Source organism: Marmota monax, unplaced genomic scaffold (assembly GCF_021218885.2).
Source record: "Marmota monax isolate L192 unplaced genomic scaffold, Marmota_monax_Labrador192_F-V1.1 WCK01_AAM20220418_F8-fsc00015, whole genome shotgun sequence".
Lineage (NCBI taxonomy): Eukaryota > Metazoa > Chordata > Mammalia > Rodentia > Sciuridae > Marmota > Marmota monax.
Window position 1 is genome coordinate 23211316 of NW_026692194.1, and position 7271 is coordinate 23218586.

At 52.1% G+C, this 7271-nt stretch overlaps 1 long non-coding RNA gene across 1 annotated transcript; it reads right to left on the bottom strand.

Annotated features, from left to right (window-relative positions):
* Positions 1-578: 578 nt before the first annotated feature.
* On the bottom strand, positions 579-4864 carry LOC131423393 (uncharacterized). The gene is made up of 2 exons (XR_009224881.1): positions 3863-4864; positions 579-1295 (listed from the first exon to the last, which is right to left on the bottom strand). It is a non-coding gene; the product is annotated as an uncharacterized LOC131423393 (long non-coding RNA).
* Positions 4865-7271: the final 2407 nt, after the last annotated feature.

A 7271-nucleotide genomic window follows, 5' to 3' on the forward strand; every position in this document is an offset into this window, starting at 1 on the left:
GCTGTTCCTGCCAACTTCCTTATCTGTGAAATGGGTTCAACACCGAGGCTTCAGTGCAAAAAGCAAACATCACGTTCTCCCTGCAGCACCTGGCACATAGTAGGTGCTGATGAGCTGTTAGTGTGCTGCGACGGGGACAGAATTCCTAGAAGTGATAGGGAGCAGAGTTAGTAGATCACAAGGATATGGACTATTTGTGGTTCCATGAAAATGAAATTCAAAAACAGGCAAAATTAACTGATGGTGAGAGAAATTCATAAGGGTGGTTGCCTCAAGGGGGATGGATAATGCCTGGGAAGGGGCGCCAGGGAACCTTCTGGAGTATTTGAAGGTGAGACATAGGTACAGAAAAGTTTATGAAGCCAAATCATCAAGATCAGTGTGCGTCACTGTGTATATTACTTCCCTAAAAAAGTTGAAAACATGGTAGTGTGTGCTCCCTTCACTCAGGAGTGATCTTTAGGAATTCAGGCCCTCTGTTCCCCACACCCCTAGAGCAGCCAGAGTAACTAAGTAACAGCACCTTTTTTTTTTTTTTTTTTGTAACGGGGATTGAACCCAAGGCACTTAACCACTGAGACACACACACCCTCAACTCTTTTTATTTTTTAGACAAGACCTCACTAAGTTGCTTAGAGCCTCACTAAGTTGCTGAGGCTGGACTTGGACTTGGGATCCTCCTGCCTCAGCCCCCTAAACTGTTGGGATTACAGGTGTGTGCCCTGGTGCCCGGCCTGGGTAACCATATCTGTCTGCTTGCATGAGCCGCCTTTCATCATCAGGCATGGTCTGGGCTGAGTCCCAGCATGGGCGCCATGTTCACCCTCTGCTCCTGAGAGGGCAGAGGGGCAGGGCGGTGGGCACTGGGCACTGGGCACTGGTGAATGCGTGTGGGATCTAACCCACCACACTCAAAGACCCAAGGCTGCTGGGGGTCGTGGCGTGTTTGAAATGAGGGAGCAACAGAAGGATATCCTTAGCAGGATGGGCCTGGTTCCTGGAAGAAGAGCAGGAGGGACGGGCACAGAGAGTCTGGGCTGGGCAGAAATCAAGACCTTGATCTGCTCACAACCCCGCTCTTTGGGTCCCGGAGCCATGACGTCCTTCAGAGTTTCCATTCTCTGAACTGCAGCTGTTGGTTACGTGTTTCATTCAAAGTGCTTCGCAGGAAGCAGCAGGCTCCACATTCCAGAGTTTTTAGTCATTTTTTCTTTCAGAGCTTTGGGGCTGGGATTAGGATGTTCTTCAAACCACACTGTCCTCGGCTGGGCTCCCAAGAGGAAGTGGGTGGATCCCTGGGGGAAGAGAACACAGGCCTAAATTCAGGGATGGAATGAATAAAGATCAAGGCCAGCACAAGTAAACCCCTGGAGATCAGCTGAGTGAGGCCAGGTATGGAGAGCATGTGGGGTGGCGGCTCTTGCCCACCCCGGCCACAACCTAGGGAACACAGAGTGTCTGGTGTGTGTGTGTGTGTGTGTGTGTGATATGTGGTGTAGGTCAGAGTAGAGCCAGTGGCAGCATTTCCTCCCCATGGACCCACTTACCCAGGCTCCCTTTGGTCACTGTCCTCTGGCTGAGGCAGAGAGGGACCTGGGGCTTCACATGATGAAAGGGCCACGGTGACATACGCTCAAGTTGGGGCACTTCAGCAAATGGACCACACAGATACATGAACTTAGAGAAACCACACCAAATGTTTGTTAGAGTGCCTGCTACAGTCCTGGCACGAGGCTGGGTGTTGGGAACACAGCAGGGGACCAGGCAGACTCCATCTGCTCTGTCACCATAGGCCTGGGAAATGTGGCTTGTCAGGTGCTCACTGGGGTAAGGGGACAGAGAGCAGGTTAAGGCAGTGGGAGCTGGTAGAGGTGACTCCAGTGGTCAGGAAGGGAGCAGGAGAGTGTTGCTGGTGGCACAGGGCACGTAGATGGCACAGTACAACAGTACAGAGGAGGGTCAGGGCCCAGGCAAGAACCTGGGTGAGATGAGGTGGCTGAAGCTCTGAAAGGGAGACATAATGGACAGGAGCAAAGTCCCAGGGGTCCTGAGGCAGGGCTGCCTTCTCAGGTGATGAAAAGTCCAGGGGCAGACGAGAGAAGAGGGGGAGACAAAGGAGTCAGGGGTGAAAGCCACCCAACTCAGTGCCACCCTCTCCTCTGAGCAACTGGGGCAAGAGGAGGAAAGTCCATGATAAGAATCCAAACACAGCCTGGAGGGTAGTGCTCGCCTGTAATCCTGGTGGCTGGGGAGGCTGAGGCGGGAGGATCATGAGTTCAAAGTCAGCCTCAGCAATGGCAAGTCACTAAGCAACTCAATGAGACCCTGTCTCTAAATAAAATACGAAATAGGGCTGGGGATGTGGCTCAGTGGTCGAGTGCCCCTGAGTTCAATCCCCAGTATCCCCCCCCCACTCCAAAAAAAGCACCCAAATCCAGCACTTTAAAGATGACAAGTGGTTTTGTTCTCAGTAGCAGGCAGAAGTTTTACTGTGGCTCCTAAGATTCCACATTCTGATCCTTGAATAGAATGAGGCGGCAAGCCCATGACTCTGTACCATTATGTGGCCAAAGGGATTTCAAAGACACAATTAACAGACTATGAATTAGGTGAGTGAGCTTATCAAGAGAGAGATTGCCTGGTAGGTGGCCTGAAATTCGTCCCAGAAGCCTCATAGAGACAGAGGGTTTTCTCTGGCTGGTGGCATGACATGCATGACAAGAAGTCATTGGTTTCAAACATGTGTGTGTGGGGGGACTCAAGGTACCTTGAAGATGGTACTTGAAGATGGAGGGACCATATGAAGAGGATCTGAGAGAGAGGAATTCTGCTATAACCTGAGTGTGCTTGGGAGTAGATTCTCTCCCAGAGCTTCTAGATGTTCACTTCTTGATTTTTGGCCTTATGAGACCCTCCTCAGTGGGAACCCAGCTGAGCCCACCTGAACTTCTGACCTGTAAAGCTGTGAAATAATCAACGGGTGTTGGTTTAAGCAGATAACTTTGTGACAATTTGTTCAGCAATAGTAGAAAATGAATATATTCCTGCTTTATCACTGCACCCGAGAAGGACTGTGGGAAAGTCCAGTGACCCTCTCTGTGCAGGTTGGAATCCGAGAGGTGAGGTGTCTGTCCCTGTCTGCAGATATCCAGCTGGGACTCAGGCCAGACCCCGCTGGTTTTAGGGCTCTTTGTATCACTTCTACCCGAACAGCCACAAATGAAGTCTAGATGCTTGGCTTTGGCCAAGGGTGTCTTGTCTTCCCCCTCACCCAGTGGGGGGGGGGTCTGCCTCTCCCACTTCCCTTTTTAAGATCCCCCTCAGCTGCTCCCACCCCACAGCCAGCAGGGTGCAAAGCTGCCCGAGCCCTGCCACCTCCCTGGGGAAGAGCAGCACTCTGAGCAGAAACAAGAGAAGGGCAGTGACCTCAGCCTCCCCCTTCCTCTCCAATGACAAGTCTGGGCTCTGTTAAGGCAAGGGACCGGAACTGGGATCCAAGAAGCAGTAAAGTTCACCCCCCTGGCCCCCCGCCCAGCCGCAGCACACAGCATTCTCTGGCTAGTGGGGATGGGGAGGTTTAAAGCCGTACACTTGATTCCTCAGCAATTTGTTGGGTACATAGTCAGGTATCTCCGGGGAGTCCAGAAATGTCTGCAAGGAGGAAGGTTATGTTTCTGCTTCACTGATTACAAAGCCCCAAATGAAGGTTTTCTCATTCCCACATCAGGCTTTTTATAAAAATCTCTAATTCTTCCCAGATGGTGACTAGTTCTCTCTCTCTCTCCAGTCTCTGGGAGGGTAGGGCTTCAGCGAGCAGGAGAGTTTGTGTTGCCAGACCCAGGACCTCAGCTCTGTCACTTACCTGGAGGAGAGATGTTGTGGGGGTGGGGGCAACCTTCCCAAGGCTCAGTCTCTGCAGATAGCATCTAAGCTGTACAGGGCTGCAAATGTGCACCCGCTACGCAGGCAAGAAGGAGGCAATCGAAATTGCTGTCCTTATCTGTCTGACTTACAACACAGGATCTACCCTGGAAATATTTTTTGACAAGCAGAAAATAATTTTCATTCTCATGACAGGGAGGCCCGGTCAGCGGCAGTGAAAGTCTTCAGTCAGCAAACTTTGCTTTCGTGCTCTTCTTCCCAAAGCAACTTCCTTTATCTGTAGCCTGGCTCCTTCTTACCAGCCCCTCTGGCTAGATCCCAGGGCCCCGGGGGGTGGGTATGGGGAGAACCCTCTGGAAGAATCTTGTAGCTCAGCATCCATGAGAGAGGGTCACTCCTGGGCTGACTGGCGGAACCCCAGGCAGACAGGCCAGCGCTGGTGTCTCTTCCCAGGTCATCCAGGTCCCTCCAGGTGTCTGTCTGGAGGACTCTGGGCAGCACTGTGCGGGCTTGGCTCCTGCCTGGATCCCTCTTGACCGTCTGTCTGCAGTTTGGCAGGTTTAATCTAAATGTTCTCACATGCAGCCTTTTCCTGTCAAAGACCCTTTGGAGGAAAAATCTGCTCCATTTAAACTTTTCAGAATTCCCAAGGTGAAGTTTATGTGGGGCTAGGCAAAGCCTGGCGACAGAGTTTGGGGTTGTGTGTAGGCCACGGAATTTTCTTGTGCTGGAGAGACGAAGGTCGATAGGCGCTTTGGGTCTAGGTCCAGGACTGTTGGCCCAATGTGACAGAGATGAAGGCCTGGGGTGATCATGGCTGCATTTTTTCTCTGTTACCTGTGCAGGGTGGGGGAAGGATTCTGGGAAGGAGGGTGTTTAAGGGACAACTGCAAGTCCCTGGGATGTTGGGAGCAGAGCTGCATCTTCTCCGGGGCTCCCCTCCAGGGTAGAGGTGAAGGAAGTGCTGCTGGGCGTCCATGAAGTGGGGCTCTCTGTCTTGGCTGTGACTTTGAGGCCAGGGCCAGCGCTGCCCTCAGCTGCCTCCCCCTCCTCCCCTGGGCTCTGGGCTCAAAGCTGAGCCAAGCAGAAAACAGACAGCCTCTCTCTGCCTCTCTGTTCCCACCCCCATCCTGCCGGAGTCTGGTTTTCATCACCCATTAATCACTGACGCTTCCCACAGCCTGTGTCTGTCTATCCACACTCACCAGCCCCTGGGGCCCTGGGGGACGGATAGACAGACAGGCAGATGGTCTCTGACTTGGGGAAATTTCGGGTCACACTGGGGACTGCTCCCTACTCCAAGGCAGGGGGAAATGCACGCTTCCTGGGCTTGTTAGGGGTCACCCCACCCCCAACCTGGCCTGAAGCTGCCAGCACGGCCCACCTCACCCTGGCAGCAGGCGACAGGGGCCTTTAGCTGTCCTGTTCGCCAGGAAGGAAATGGGTTGGAGGGCTGAGGAATTCTAATTAAGCTTCCCCAGCTGGCAGGCCGGCTGGCGGGTGAGAGCTGGCACCTCCACCCTGCTAGAGTTGGTGCCAGCCCTGTCCGGCCTGGCCTGCTCGATGCCCACCTGCCGCTGTGGGAACCCTGTTCTTGGGCACAGCCCCCTGAAGATTCCCAGGCGCTGGGGTTTTCCTCTCGGCTCCTGTCCCATCTCCTGTTCTCCATCATGACTTCTCTGAAGGAGACTGTGTCTCCATCCAGAACCGATCTGGTTTTGCCCTGACCCATCGTCAGCTTTGAGCTATTTCTCTGGGCCTCAGTTTCCTGGCTGTAAAGTGGGATGATGATTCTAGTTCGACTACATGTCTTAGGGTTTCCCTCTTCCTCCTACTAATTAGAATAACTACCATTTTTTGGGTATCTGCTGGGTATGAAATATGACATGCAATTGTTTGGAAAGAGTACAAGGTGCTCTGGGAAGGGTGCCCAGGATCATCGTCACTGATTATTTCAGGACCATAGCATCACTGCATTTGATGGCAGAATTTGCCTTCTGGACCTATGGTATACACCAGACCCTATTCTCTGCAGGCACCAGAACCTCCCTGGCCTGGGTCTCTTCTGCCTCCCAATAGGATTTATATTTTAAAATTGGAGAGAATATGCTGGAGAGTGATATTGGCCAAATTATGTTGTTCTATTGCATGCATGCACAAATATGTAACAATTTCCATCAAAATATACAATTATAATGCAAATAAAAATGTGGAAATAAATAAAAATAGGAGAGGATAGAGAGCAATGCTGTCCCCGAGGCACGAGTTCTAAGGCTGGATTGACAGGCACTGTCGGAGTTGAGTGGGAGAGATTCTAAGCCAGAGGAGGGGCTTAGCTTCGATCGTTTCCATCTTTGCATGGAGGGGAAACTCCTATCACTGCATTGGAACTTTCCCTTCCCAACTCTGGACTTGGCCTCCTCTCCCAGTGTCTCCCCTGTGAGCTGGGTGTATAGGACCATTGTGGCCCGGGAAGGGAAGCAGGGAGGGGCAGTTAAGAGGGACATTTTGGAGTCTGACAAATTTGGATTTGAATCCCAGCTCTACCATTTGCAGGTTGGGTGACTTTGGCCTGTTTTATGATCCATAAAATGAGGATCATATCAGCACTGCCTATGGTGGGATTGTTGAGGACGGAGTGATATATGGTTAAAGGATTCCCTATACTTGGTGGTTCGCAGCTGTGGGGAATCCCTAGGTCTCCTGGTTACCATGACCCATTGCCCACTTAGGGGACACAGGCTAAAGCACAGGGCTGGGGTGTGAGTGATAGTCACAGCAGAGTTGGGACAGAGTTTGAAAACCCAGAATTGATGCCAGGGTAGTCTTTCCTCCCTGGTCCAGTGCTCCCCATTTCCCCAGAGTTGTGTCCCCAGAACCTGGGAGGCCCCAGCTCTGGTTACACTCCAGCTCTTCCTCAGGGCAGGCCTCTGTCCCCACAGCGTCCCCTCAGCTAGTCTGCCTTGGTGGTAGAAGCAGCTTCACAGAGGATGAGAAGATGACATTGATCCCCCAATGGTTTCCACCGGCACCAGGATGCCGTGTGGCAGCCAGCTCCCAGCCTCTGCCACGCAAGATTGCATGATCCTCAGCAGACCACGAGCCCCTTCCGAGAGCAGAGAACCAAAATTCTGAAGTCCTAGGACTCCTTCCCACAAATCCAGCATACACATCTGCATGTCATTGCAGAGTGGTTTGCATACACTTGCATCCATCCAAGGCCACATCCACCCCTCCCCACACTCTGTTTCTACTAAAACGAAATATTCAAGTTGTAGTATTGAAGTCCCCAAAGCCAATGCCATTCATTTCCAATGTGTTTTGAGGACCTGATGTCTTACCAATCTGCATCAGGGGCTTTCAGGGAGGTGGAGGATGAGGAAAATAGA